At 39.3% G+C, this 13,878-nt stretch overlaps 1 long non-coding RNA gene across 2 annotated transcripts in view; it reads right to left on the bottom strand.

The window, feature by feature from the left end:
• Positions 1-205: 205 nt before the first annotated feature.
• The window catches only part of LOC112546456 (uncharacterized), a 138,419-nt gene continuing 124,746 nt past the window's right edge, over positions 206-13,878 (bottom strand). For both annotated transcript variants that reach the window (XR_012905796.1, XR_012905797.1), the window contains 2 exons: positions 11,065-11,134; positions 206-804 (listed from right to left, as the gene is read on the bottom strand). This is a non-coding gene — a long non-coding RNA (uncharacterized LOC112546456). The remainder of the gene's footprint in view (positions 805-11,064; positions 11,135-13,878) is intronic.

The following is a 13,878-nucleotide window of genomic DNA, read 5'->3' as shown; positions in this document are numbered from 1 at the left end:
GTTAACAATACATAGCAGGAATAAGAAAAGTTTAATCTGTTCTTCGCTGCCTTAATTAATCAGCAAAAATCACGGTGGAATTTTTAAAGAAACAGAATACTCAAACTAGAACTGGATCAAGATACTGAAATTTATTTTTTGGGTTAATGGTGGCAGAAATGTAACATTCCCACTCTCAAACTCCCCTTTTTGTTTTAAAATATACCTTACATTTATTCAAAGACATGAAAAGGAACATACAGAACTCACAATGAGAATACAAAATCAATCTACTACATATATACCATGGAAAGCATGAAATAACAGAGAAACTTTTAGAAGAACATGCAGGAAAATTGTTATGCTGGGAAAGAAATCACGGAAAAGAGTACCTTCTTGAGTCTTAATATTATCCCAGATGATCACCCAATCACAGAGATTGGCATGAGATGTCCACTCTCTTGTGCAGATTTCCAAAAAAGGGCAATCATATGCTTGTCATCTGAACAAGTATAGAGGTTAATCCTTTGTTCTGCTAATAAGAACTCTATGGAACATCAAAATGAAGCAAATGAGAAGTAAAACTTCTGGTCTGGCAATGTAGGTCTTTTTTTGTTAATTCCAAGGAAGGATTTCAGTATGAACACACAAAAACCAAAAAGATATAAATAATGTAGGTTAGCACACAATATACAGTATCAATAGCTCCTTTGAAGGTGGAAAACCAAACAGGTGCCCAGATTTATAGCAGGCCTAGTCCCAGTGGGCATCAAGCCAGACAGGAGGACAATCATGTCATTATGGAAGCTTTCTCAGGAAAATATTCTAAAAGAGAAAAGTCATTCATCGTTTAAATATTTTAACAGTAATATCAATTAAATCAAGTTTCTTGTAATAAATCTAGCTTCAAACTTCCCTTCTGGTCATTAACAATGTTACTTGAAGCATATCAGTTTTAGACTTCTATCCATTTGCAAAACTCCACCTTTGAAGAAGGAAACTATAGAAACTCATTCCCAGCAATGCTTCCATTGCTTCATCTGCACTGCTGAGAGCCATGGTGTAGACAAAGCACTGGTAATATAATCCTCAAGTGATAGTAGCCACAATGATTATTAGTTTCCTAGAATTTCCTAGAGCACAAATGGTCTTACACTGTTCAATTTTGTCCTTCCTGAGAGAAAACTTTTCTATTCCCTCCTCTCCTTATCCTTTCCACTCCTCATTATCCATTTGGTTACATTTTACTAGAAGATTTACTCAATGTTGCTTGGTCCTTAACTCAAATTAGTTTTAAATCATTGTTCTGGGGATGAGGGGTTCACTATGCAGACTGCCCCAGCCCTCTCTCACTGCCGCAGGTTGGGGCCAGGTGAGAAGTGCTTGTCCAAGACTGTGGCAGCTGCCGTGGGTACAGTTGGGGAAGAGGTGCATGTCCCCCGACAGGGGGACAAATAGACACACAAACTGATCAACTATCTGAAATATATTGTAGATCGCTGACCCTCTCTCACCCTGGCCCCCTGCTGGCCTAGTGGGATTTATCTGTCCTGGTCCCCCATCTCTGGCCCCCTGCTGTCCTCCCTGTGAAAAACTTAAAAAACAACAAATAGTCTTGCAGCACCTTAGGCTGTGTCTAGACTACATCCCTCTTTCTACAGAGGGATGTAAATTAGACACGTCGAAATTGCAAATGAAGTGGGGATTTAAATATCCCACACTTCATCTGCATAATTGCATCATGGCGCTCTTTCGAAAAAGCACCATTTTGAAAGTAAAACCACAGTCTAGATGCAGTTCTTTCAAAAACAGCAGGCTTTTTCAATAGATCCTGTACTCCTCAAAAAGTGAGATTTACAGTATCTTTCAAAAAAGCCTGCCATTTTCAAAATAATTGTATCTAGACCGTGGTTTTACTTTCGAAATGGCACTTTTTTGAAAAAGTGCCATGATGCAATTTTACAGATGAAGCACGGGATATTTAAATCCCTGCTTCATTTGCAATTTTTATGTGTCTAATTTACATCCCTCTGTTGAAAGAGGGATGTAGTCTAGACACAGTGTTAGAGACTAACAACAAACATAGTTGGTATCATGAGCTTTCATGGGCACAACATACTTCTTCAGATAAATGCAGTTTATGGGGTTGGTCCAGTTTGCAAATAAATAGCACAGAGGGGATGGTTGGGGGGGGGGGGAGGGGGGGAGGAGGAGGAGGAGGAAAAAGAAGAAGAAAAGGGGGTAAAGAAATTGTCAATTTGAGTGTCCATGCTAAATGAAGCTGATAAGAATACCATTTTAACTACCCTTTGTTTGTTTTTTAATTTCACATTAGGATGTGAAATGTAATGGGCAATCCAGCCAATGTCTTTGCTTAGACTTCTGTTGTAGGAATCAAACTTGTAAATGAAATTAAGTTCTGTCGAGCTGGCTTTTGAAATTGGTTTGAGTATGACTCCCGCCTATCCTTCCCTTTCTATTTTATGAGAATCAAATTCTAGTCACATTCCATTGTTCTGGCACAACCAAACCTTACCTTGCTTTAGGTTATGATAAGAGAAAGCTTTATACCGAATTTGGTAGTCCTAGCTCTTACCATTTAGAAGGAGATTTGAACAATCAGACTCACAGATGGATGGGCAGACAGATAGATAGAGGCACATTTCTCAAATATATAGTAAGATGTGCTACCTGAGATTCAGCCAAATCATAAATTAAATATGCCTTTGTTTTGCAGGGTCAGATAGTTAAAGGTATACTGACTTCCCCTCTTCACCCACAAAAATGTACAAATTCTTCATTCTGTTATAACTAGAATCCTAGAGCTACCAGTTCGCTCAGAAACTGGATAATATGTGTAAAACTTTAACCAGAGGAGTGACTGACTAGTAATAGCAGTTACTTCATAGGAACAAGGGATGTAATTAGATCCAAGGAATTTAGCATGCTGGTCAGAGATACCATCCTATTCCTACAAAAATTAATTCAGCCCCAAAATGACTCCTCTGCGGGAGTGAAGTTACCTTTAGAACAAAACAAAACAAAAATAAAAGAAATTGAAGTAGATACAAAATATTTTAATTATTTTCCTTTTTAAATCCCTCAATAAATAGGTAGAATGAAGCTTCACTGTCTGGAAGCTAAAGACAAAGTGAGATAGATGTGTTCACTACATGTATTACCAAGGGAGTGGTTTCCCTAGCAACAATAATCATGTGAAAGCCTACTGAATATCCTGCTACTCCTATGACTTTTTCCAGTTTAGATACATGGATAATTGAATTTGATGCTAAGTACCCAAATCAATTGCAGCAGGAAGCGCTGGCCTGAACATAAATATATCAATGGCATTGGTGAAGAAGCAGTTTCTTTTATTTGCTGTTAACGGGAACTGAAGTCATGTTTTTCAAGTGCCTAACATTTCAGGTGCCTTTTTATTTTTCACTTCCCTTATTTAACAATTTTTGTTTATTTTTTAAAAAAAATTAGTTTCTTTTGAATGATTCAAAATCAGTACATATTTTAAGATGTTTGTTACATTTTTTAATCTGTAGTTGAGTTCAGAGTTCTCAGAAATACAGTAGAACATGGAAGTCTTATTATAAGAAGATCTATATACTGTGGAAGTGGCCAATTTTTTTTTTTTAGTATTTTCTGGCTTTATGTGGAGTCCACTAGCAAGATGACTTTTGTAATGTCTCAGTGGTTTTAGAATATATTCTTGAAATCCTATATGAAAAAACACACTGTGAAATTCACAATATCACATTAAAAGAATACAAGCTTTTGGAGTGTACTTGTAATTAAGATTGTAGTCATGCTAGAATAAGTAGTCTCTAAACTGAAATGGAGTATCTTTCAACAAGCTACATTTATCTGGAAATCTGTGCACATCTATTTTGACAATAGTTTTTACAGTGGTCCCCAAACTTTTGGGGTTGCTGGGCACCTGGTGGCGGGGCTGCTCATGCATTGGGTACCCGGGGGCGGGGACTCACACGCGCATGGGGGCAGGGCCACCCATGCACTACGCTTCCGGGGACGGCGCCACTCCTGCGCTGCGTGCCCGGGAGTGGGGCTGCCCATACACTGCGTGCCTGGGGCCAGCGCCACTCCTACGCTGTGCACCCAGAAGCTGGCAGCGCCTATACGTGGCACACCTGGGGCTGGTGCCGCTCTTGCACCACGTGCCCAGGGCAGGGGCCACCCATACGCCACGTGCCCAGGGCTGGAACATCCCATGCGCCGCGCTTCCGAGGGCAGGGCCACCACCAACCACGTGCTGCGCGCCTGGGGCTGGCACCGCTCCTGTGCTGTGCACCATAGAGCAGGGCTGCCCTTGTGCCATGCACCCAGGGGCGGGGCCGCTCATGCGCTGCATAGCAGGGGCTGGTGCCACCCTTGTGCTGCACACGCAGATGGGGGGCCGCCTATGCTCCGCGCATCCAGGGGCTGGCGCCACCCATGCTCTGCATGCCTGCGGGCGGGGCCAGCCCTGATCACTTGGCAGGCGCACTGAAATGGCTCGGCGGGCGCCATGGTGCCCACGAGCACCAAGTTGGGGACCACTGGTTTATAATATAAGCAATGTATTACAAATAGATATATTAACAGCTGCTGCCACATGTTGAAAAAAATTAGAAGCAGTTTCTGCATCTTTCATATTTTTGTTACTTGTTTTCTTTTTAAAAAGAAAAATCCAGACATTTTCATTAAAACAATCAGTAGTTTTCTTAGAAAGACTTTTCCATTATGATTATTTTTCTGATATAGAAATCTTGGGCCAGATCCTCAAATTCTGTAAATTACTGTAACTCCATTGAAGTAAATGGAAAGACACCAATTATTTACAGCAGCTGACGATCTGGACCCTAAAGTTTATGAAGGCACAATGGTCTCCAGAACAAATATATCCCATGTGATAGTGAGACAATACTTTGACAGGGTTACCAGCCTAGTGGATGGGCGGAGATGGAGGAAGAATAGACAAGATATATTTTGATCTTAGTAAAACTTTTGACACAGTCCCAAATGACATTTTTATAAGTAAACAGGAGAAATGTGGCCTATGTTAAATTACTATAAAGCGGGTGCATAACTGATTGAAAGACTGGCTCAGAGTAATTATCAATAGTTTGTCAACAAATCTAGGAGGTCACATTTAGTGGGGTCCCTCAAAAGGTAGTCTTGGGTCTAGGGTCTTATACTGTTCAATATTTTCATTAATCTTTGAAAAATCATGGCAGACAGGGGAGATTCCAGAAGACTGGAAAAGGGCAAATATTGTACCCATCTATAAAAAGGAGAATAAGAACAACCCAGGAAACTACAGACCGGTCAGTTTAACGTCTGTCCCAGGGAAGATAATGGAGCAGGTAATTAAGGAAATCATATGCAAACACTTGGAAGGTAATAAAGTGATAGGGAATAGCCAGCATGGGTTTATGAAGAACAAGTCATGCCAAACTAATCTGATAGCTTTCTTTGATAAGATAACGAGCCTTGTGGATAAGGGAGAAGCGGTGGATGTCATTTACCTAGACTTTAGTAAGGCATTTGATACGGTCTCGCATGATATTCTTATTGATAAACTAGGCAAATATAACTTAGATAGGGCCACGATAAGGTGGGTGCATAATTGGCTGGATAACCGTAGTCAGAGAGTTGTTGTTAACGGTTCTAAATCCTGCTGGAAAGGGATAGCAAGTGGAGTTCCTCAAGGGTCTGTTTTGGGACCCGTACTGTTCAATATCTTCATCAATGATGTAGATATTGGGATAGAGAGTACGCTTATTAAGTTTGCAGATGATACCAAACTGGTTGGGGTTGCAACTTCTTTGGAGGATAGGGACATAATTCAAAATGACCTTAGCAAGTTAGAGAAATGGTCAGAGGTAAACAGGATGAGGTTTAATAAAGAGAAATGCAAAGTGCTCCACTTAGGAAGGAACAATCAGTTCCATACATACAAGATGGGAAGGGACTGTCTAGGAAGGAGCATGGTGGAAAGGGATCTAGGGGTCATAGTGGACCACAAGTTGAATATGAGTCAACAGTGTGATGCTGTTGCAAAAAAAGCAAATATGATTTTAGGTTGTATCAACAGGTGTGTTGTAAGCAAAACTCGTGAAGTCATTCTGCCGCTCTACTCTGCACTAGTTAGGCCTCAGCTGGAGTACTGTGTCCAGTTCTGGGCGCCACATTTCAAGAAAGATGTGGAGAAATTGGAAAGGGTACAGAGAAGAGCGACAAGAATGATTAAAGGTTTAGAGAACATGACCTATGAAGCCAGGCTTCATGAACTGGGCTTGTTTAGTTTGGAAAAAAGAAGATTAAGGGGGGACATGATAGCGGTTTTCAAATATCTAAAAGGGTGTCACAAGGAGGAAGGAGAAAATGTGTTCCTCTTGGTTTCTGAGGACAGGACAAGGAGTAATGGGCTTAAAGTGCAGCAGGGGAGGTTTAGATTGGACATTAGGAAAAAATTCCTAACTGTCAGGGTGGTCAAATATTGGAATAAATTGCCAAGGGAGGTGGTGGAATCTCCCTCTCTGGAGATATTTAAGAACAGGTTAGATAGACATCTGTCAGGGATGGTGTAGACGGAGCGTGGTCCTGCCTTGAGGGCGGGGGGCTGGACTCGATGACCTCTCGAGGTCCCTTCCAGTCCTATTATTCTATGATTCTATGATTCTATGATTAATGATTTGGATAATGAAATGCAGAGTATGGTAATAAATGTGGCAAATAACACCACGTAGGTAGAATTATGAGCATTATGGAGAACAGGATTAGAATTCAAAATTAGCCTACCAAATTGAAGAACTGATTTGAAATCTATAAGATGAAATTCAGTAAAGATAAGTGCACAGTTCTTCACTTAGCAAAGAAAAATCATATGTTCTGCTACATAACTGTCAAAGTGGTAGTACTACTGAAAAGAATCTGGGAGTTACAGATACAGAATGGCTGTGTCTACACTGGGCCACTTATTCCGGAAAATCAGCCGCTTTTCCGGAATAATCTGTGAGCTGTCTACACTGGCCCTTGAATTTCCGGAAAAGCCACGATGCTCTACAATACAAAATCAGCCACTATTCTGGAAAAACTATTCTGCTCCCGCTCGGGCATAAGTCCTTATTCCGGAACACTGTTCCGGAAAAGGGCCAGTGTAAACAGCCCAGAAGTCTTTTCCGGAAAATGCCCCGATCGCGAAAATGGCGATCGGGGCTCTTTTCTGGAAAAGCGCATCTACATTGGCCACAGACGCTTTTCCAGAAAAAAGGGCTTTTCTGGAAAAGCAGCCTGCCAATGTAGATGCTCCTAATATGAATCAACAACGGGATGAAACTGTAAAAAAAAAAAAAAGTCAATATCATGTTGGGCATTTTTGACCATCTCTAATCTGTGGTCAAGAGCCAGCCACCATTTTCAAGTTTCCTGTGTCATGAAGAATCATTCCATTGTTCCACTCTACTGTTAAATCCTTTACATAGAAACAAACACAGGGCTGAACTTGACACATGTGAAAACCACAGTATTGACTCATCTGTGGGATGTCACAGTATAATCACAGGAGTTTTTCACTTCACACTTCTAGGTAACATAGGGTATAATTAGGATAAAATTTAAGTCAAAATTCTGATTTTCAAGAATTTGTTTTTGATAAAAATGTAACTGGACTACAGGAAGAAAAAAATAAGGTCCCATTTGGAGTGGAGAAGGGTCTTGGGTGCCCATCAGTCCTATGACAGTCAACCTCACTCCAACTTATAAGATAGACACCAGTCATTCAGTCCAGGAAAATTGCACTCTTTTGGAACTCAACAGCTTTTACTGGCCAGAGGAGTTATTGCCTAGCAGGGCTCGGTAATCCCTTGAGATACAGTACTGTTACCTCTGCAGTGCTTCCATCTCCTGGAACTGGCAGTGAAAAACTAAGATGGGGAAAATAAACAAGGCTAACTCAACTTGGTAGTGATGACCTTTACTACTGGTCAGACCCAGAGAAAGATTTTACTTACATCAATTTTTCCATTTTGTACAGCAAATTAGATCAAAATGAACAATATTCCAAACACAAGTAGACTTCTTTACCTTCTGATTTTAGTTAGACTATGTGGGGAGTGATAGATGTTTATTAAAATCAATATTAGTCATAAATTACCTATTCTTTTCTTTCACCTGAATTCAGCTCCTAAGCAATAAACATTTTCAAGGAAAATGAAAATACAACACTAAGTTGTACATCACATTACTAACTAGATGTGTTTATACTTCTTATCTCAACTGATTCTATTAACCTGTCAGCAGAAAGGCTTTTGGTTTATTACTGCTATTTTGAAACAATATATTTGAAAAATGGCACTACAGAAATGCAAACTTTTGATTCTTAAAAGAAAATACAAAATCAAAGTGGTTTCACTGGGTGGAGGAAAGGGTGGTCTTCTTTAGTACTAGTTGTAAAATATCTGCAAAATTGATGAAGTCATTGTAAGATAATTCACACAATTTCTGTTTTATGATCTAGGTCAGCTGTCATTTAGGGAATTTGCTTCCTAATCACTAGATTTAGGTAAAATTGGCTAAAATTTTGAGCAAAATTTCATAAATATGATTTCCACATTTTCAAATTGGGAATTTGTCAAGGGTCCACACATATTTTTGCAGATTGGCTTGCAAAAATCCAACTATCAGACTTTTTGTTTTGAGAGTTTACATATCCAGTATTTCTTAGGGTTATGCCTTAGCAGCCATGAGGAATTTTGATGCTGTGAAGAGAAGATAGGGAGTGAGAAAGACAGTTAAACTGTCTTACACTTATATAAGCAACCATGCCAGTCCTAGAGGACTGGACATCTCCAGCAAGTGGCCAGGGCCAGTGAACACCAAGATCCCACCCACTGATCCAACTTGAAGGAGAATCAGGTGAAGATTTGAATCAAGAACCCTATGGGGCACAGGATGGCAACAGTGCCTTTCTTTCCATAATTTTTCTTTTCTGGGAGGACAGGTAGTCTGAATTATTGCAGTTCTGGTCTCTAATTCAACTTGACTTGCCACTGGAGAACTGTTAACAGGCCCCATACCAGTTGGAGATCTTTGAGCACATCAGACACATGCCATATTCTCATGCTGCAGCTAGAGACCAGTGCCCTGAAACTGGGGATACCAGGTGCTGGAGTGCAGATGGGGGCAGAGGAAATCAATATAGGATCCTCTTTTCTAGCATAATCATTAGTGGCCACCTGTTTTGGTTTTACTCCAGCTGTGACTTCCCTTGCTGCAGACAATGGACATGCTAAACAGTCTGAGAGGATTTTTTTAGGCTGGAATGTTGGGAAGCATGTGTGATGCTGAGGACACAACAGTAAGTCTACGTCTACACAGCATAGTTATTTCGGAATAAACTATTCCAGAATAGTTATTCCAAAATAACTTATTTTGAAATAGCATGTCTAACTGCAGGGAAGCCTCAAAATTAGTTTGAGGCAGTCTACTCTAATGTAGATGTGCTATCTTGATTTAAAGCCTGAGGAGGAACAACTTAGAATGGCTAAGGAGAGAGGATATTTCAAAATAGTAGAAGTGGAGTGTCTACACACACCTTATTTCTAAATAGGTTTTTCAGAATAGGCATTATTCCTCATAGAATGAGCTGTCCATTATTTTGAAATTATTTTGAAATAGTGGAATTGCTGTCTAGATGCTCACATAGTTATTTCAGAATAATGACTGTTATTCCGAAATAACTTTGCTATGTAGACACACCCTAACTGTTGTTTGCTTGCCACAATATGGCAGCAGAGGAACTCTATGAAGAGTCTGTGGATTCTGAATTGCTGCTTTTCCCCTCCCTACTCAAAAATATGAAATATGACCCGCAAGAGAGGATTCTATTGCAGTTTGTTGTCTGGGAGGAGTTTGCTGCTGAAGGCAGTTGGAGAGTCCATACTGGAATTCAGCAGATGTCAGGGCCGAAAGGGCTTTAAAAGATGAAGTGTCTACCGTGATTGATTAAGCCTGGGTACCACCTGCACTGCCAGGAATGTTCAAAACAAGATCAGTACCACAGCATGTTGGAGACCTCAGAAAAGACTTATAATTCCTTTTTATGGTGGGACAACAGATAGCCTGTTTCCTGCCAAGATCCCACAGTATTTGGTAAAATTACTCATTCTTCTGACATGTGCACTATGCCACAAGGAAATAAAACAAAAAGTCTCAAACTGTAACGTTAACTTAACCAAAATAGATCTAAAAATCATGTGTGATCCTGTTTCCACTTAAGCTCACTACATGTAAATCTAATGATGGGAAAACTACAGAAGCTTCACATTCTTTTTTCTGAGCTGTCAAAACCTACAGAGGCCATCATTGGGCTATGTATTCCTTTATACCACACAGACAATCCTCTTTCACCTATAGCTGGTGTGCTTACAAGAAAGTACTGGTAGCATGCATCTTCTGCCTGTGGTCAATTATTTGGTGGTTTGACTAATTTCTTCTCTAGAGTGTCTTTCAGAGGCTGTAACCAGCTAGGGTCACTCCGATTACCATTCTGGGTGGAGTTTCAAGTCTGCTTGATCTTAAATCTAGCTAAATAATAAGCACATTATACTAACACCTTCCCTGTACCACAAAATTCACAGAGGCTCAAGTCATTTTTTATTTGGCTTACATAGCACATACAGTAATACAACCACTTCTGAGAAAATGGCATCTGCCAACCATCTTGAATTCAGCCTGCTGGAAAAGCAAAATATACATCATTTGTACATCTAAAGGCAACCAAGATGGCTTAAAATTCCAAACTGTAATTTTTTCATACTTTGTGCTCATTCTGATCCTAAACATTTTGTTTGAGCTCCATCAGCTTCCAAAATCGTTCCTTTTTCATCAATTTAAAAAGGATTCCATGACACATTTTCCTAGCTGTAATAATTTCATACTCTTATTATGTGAAATATATATGGCATATCAGATCCTCATTCAGTTTATGCAATTTCCAGTTATATCAATGGTTACTGTACCTGTGTACTTGGAGAAGTTCACATCCTTTAATTTTTAGTGTCTTATAATTACCTCAAGTGTTCTCCCTGAATGATATTGTCCAGGTAATTGCCTTTTCAATAATGAGGGTATCTTCTTAATCCTATCGGGAGGGAGGGGAAGAGATTATAGGTGAACTATCTAATCTGGAGCAGCAGGAAATCACCAACCCAAATACCCCTTGATTTTAATCCACTCTGGAACAGCAAACTACTTCCAAGGACATACAAGACAATTGAAGAGGTCAGTCTTTTATAGATGGCCCCAACTATCTCTGTTGTCTCAGTGTGTTAGGATTTATCACATAATCATTCAAGACTGGCAGCTCTTGCAATGTAATAACATTAGAGGGCATAGGTTAGCTTGTATGCCTTTGCCAAACATTTCTCTTACATTGCTGAAACTTTGGTTGAAAGTGTAAATCATGTTGACCTTATAAATGTCAGGACTACTGTGATTCTGTTCAACAGTATGAGGAGAAATTTGTGCATCTGAATACTCACTGTAATAACACAGTTTCAGTGAGAAAAGAAACACTACAGATGACCAGGTTGATGCCCTCTAATTACAAATATCATTGCACTTGCTTGAATATAAAATATAACATCTACAAAATATCTGATATGCAAATGCTTAAAGGGTTCTCTTCTTCAATTAAAATCTGTAACTGAACAATTTTTGAGAGTAATAAGACTGAAGTGACTGAACCTATTAGAACAAGTGGTAAATAGGCAAATATTAAAAATGATCTTGAATTTTACCTTGAAAAAATAAGAACATGTATAACAAGGACTCAAAACACAGGTGCTTAAAATAAAACAAGCAAGAAAGCACTTATAACGCTCACAAGATGTACAAATCCGTATTAAAATATGAATAAATCAACTTACATTTATGGCAATTAAATGAAGAGCTAGACATTATTTCCATGATTTGCTGAAGTGACCTGCTCCTTGTTACTGAGCAGTACCCACTGTCCATACAACATACATGAAAAATGGAAAGGAATAATGAATTTTAAAAGGCTTTAAGATTTTTTTTATCATGGAATCCATAATGATACAGTGATAAGACTAAGATTATGGGAACTGCCATATCAGACATTTGAAATTCTAACATAGAATCTTCATACTGACAAAAAACGCTTCAGAAGAAAGGAATGATATTCCATCAATGCATTGGGCCAATAGGAGATCATGGAAAAAAATCTCTTATCATTACTGAGGTACTCCTAAAGGGAAGTCACTTAAATATAAATTTATAAGCTGAAGGCACAAAGTTTTGTATATTGTTGATGTGTTCATCCCTGCCAAAACACTTGGGTTTGCCACCAAAACTGAAGAGACTGAGGTCTGGACATGAGAACCTCAAGTGTTCTCAAGGAGTAGATTTGCATTTGATGCTCTTTCCATCTCTGTTGGCCTGTATCCAATCTCACTGATATAAGAATTACAAGCTTTCTAGGGGAACATGCTGATACTTCTGAAGGCTTATTTATACTGGGGTTTTTAAAGGATTGATTTGATACATGCAATACACATGCCATAATCAATCCTTTAGAAAATAAAATCAGAGAACGAAAGCTTTCCTACACTCTTTCATAGACTCAAAGCTGTATGTCTTTATGGATTTAAATCACAACAGATTCAGTATACAACTTTAGATGCCTTTCTGCACATATGCACATAAAGAAAAAAAAATCTAACATTGCAGATCTTGCCTACCATACTTAAAAATTAAAAATGTCAGGATACCTCTGAACCTTAAATAAGTTGTTGATCATACTGGAAATCAAGCTTTAGATCAGCTAGTAAATGCTGTGTAAGCACTGATTACAACTGATAGCAAGTTTCTCCAAGATAATTTGTCCATCTGCCTTCTTTCATTTATTTTTAAGGAATATATTTATAATACTGATACAATAAACCACTCTAGGGTGTGTCTAGACTACAGACACTACAGAGTTTTGTCGACAAAAGTGGACTTTTGTTGACATAACTATACCTGCGTCTATACTACCGCTGAGTTCTGTCGACATAACGTCGACAGAACTCAGCATTTTTGTTGACGCTGGTAAACCTCATTTTACGAGGCATAACACCTTCTGTCGACAGAGTTCTGTCGACAGAAGGTGTTATTGCATCTAGGGTTGTGTCTAGACAGAACTGTAGGGTTGTGTCTAGACAGCTTGCTTTGTCGACAGAACTGAATGTGTCTAGACATTCTTTGTCGACAGAAGTTTTGTTGACAGATACTGTCGACAAAACTTCTGTCGACAAAAGCCTGTAGTCTAGACGTACCCAAATAGTATAGGAAAGCCTCACCGGTACCATGGTGAATGCTGAATTTAATTTTGGAACCTTTTTTTAATTATTTTTATGATCTGGTATTGTACATTTGCAATGTCATGCTAGAAGAGGCTCTCTAACATTTCAAGTACAGTGTAGAAGGTTGTGAACCTAATTTCCAAGATTGCTAAAAATTCTTACATTATATTGGCCACATGTTGACCTTTCCTTTGCTTTCTAGCTTGTGTCATTACAAGTGCCTTCAACTCAGCCTTAAATTACAGGGTTTTTTTGGTGGGAGTCCAGACAATCTCTTCTTATTGGAAATATGACAAATGCAATGGACTGTACAGTGAGTTGTCTTTTATAGTCTGTGGTTAGCTACCATACCATTCTCCATAACATAGGATTTTATCTTAGCACCTTCTAGTTCTCACAAACTAAAAAGTCCTGGTCTTTTAAATCTCTCCCCATGGGATGCCGGGCTCCTGGGTAAGGTGGCAGGGGCCAGCTCCATGCTTCTGGAAGGGATGGGACCTCAGGGAAGAAGGGGCTGGGA

The sequence above is a fragment of the Pelodiscus sinensis genome, chromosome 8 (genome assembly GCF_049634645.1).
Source record: "Pelodiscus sinensis isolate JC-2024 chromosome 8, ASM4963464v1, whole genome shotgun sequence".
Taxonomy (NCBI): domain Eukaryota; kingdom Metazoa; phylum Chordata; order Testudines; family Trionychidae; genus Pelodiscus; species Pelodiscus sinensis.
Note: the sequence above shows the minus strand (reverse complement) of the source record. Positions and strands in the feature narration are given on the sequence as shown.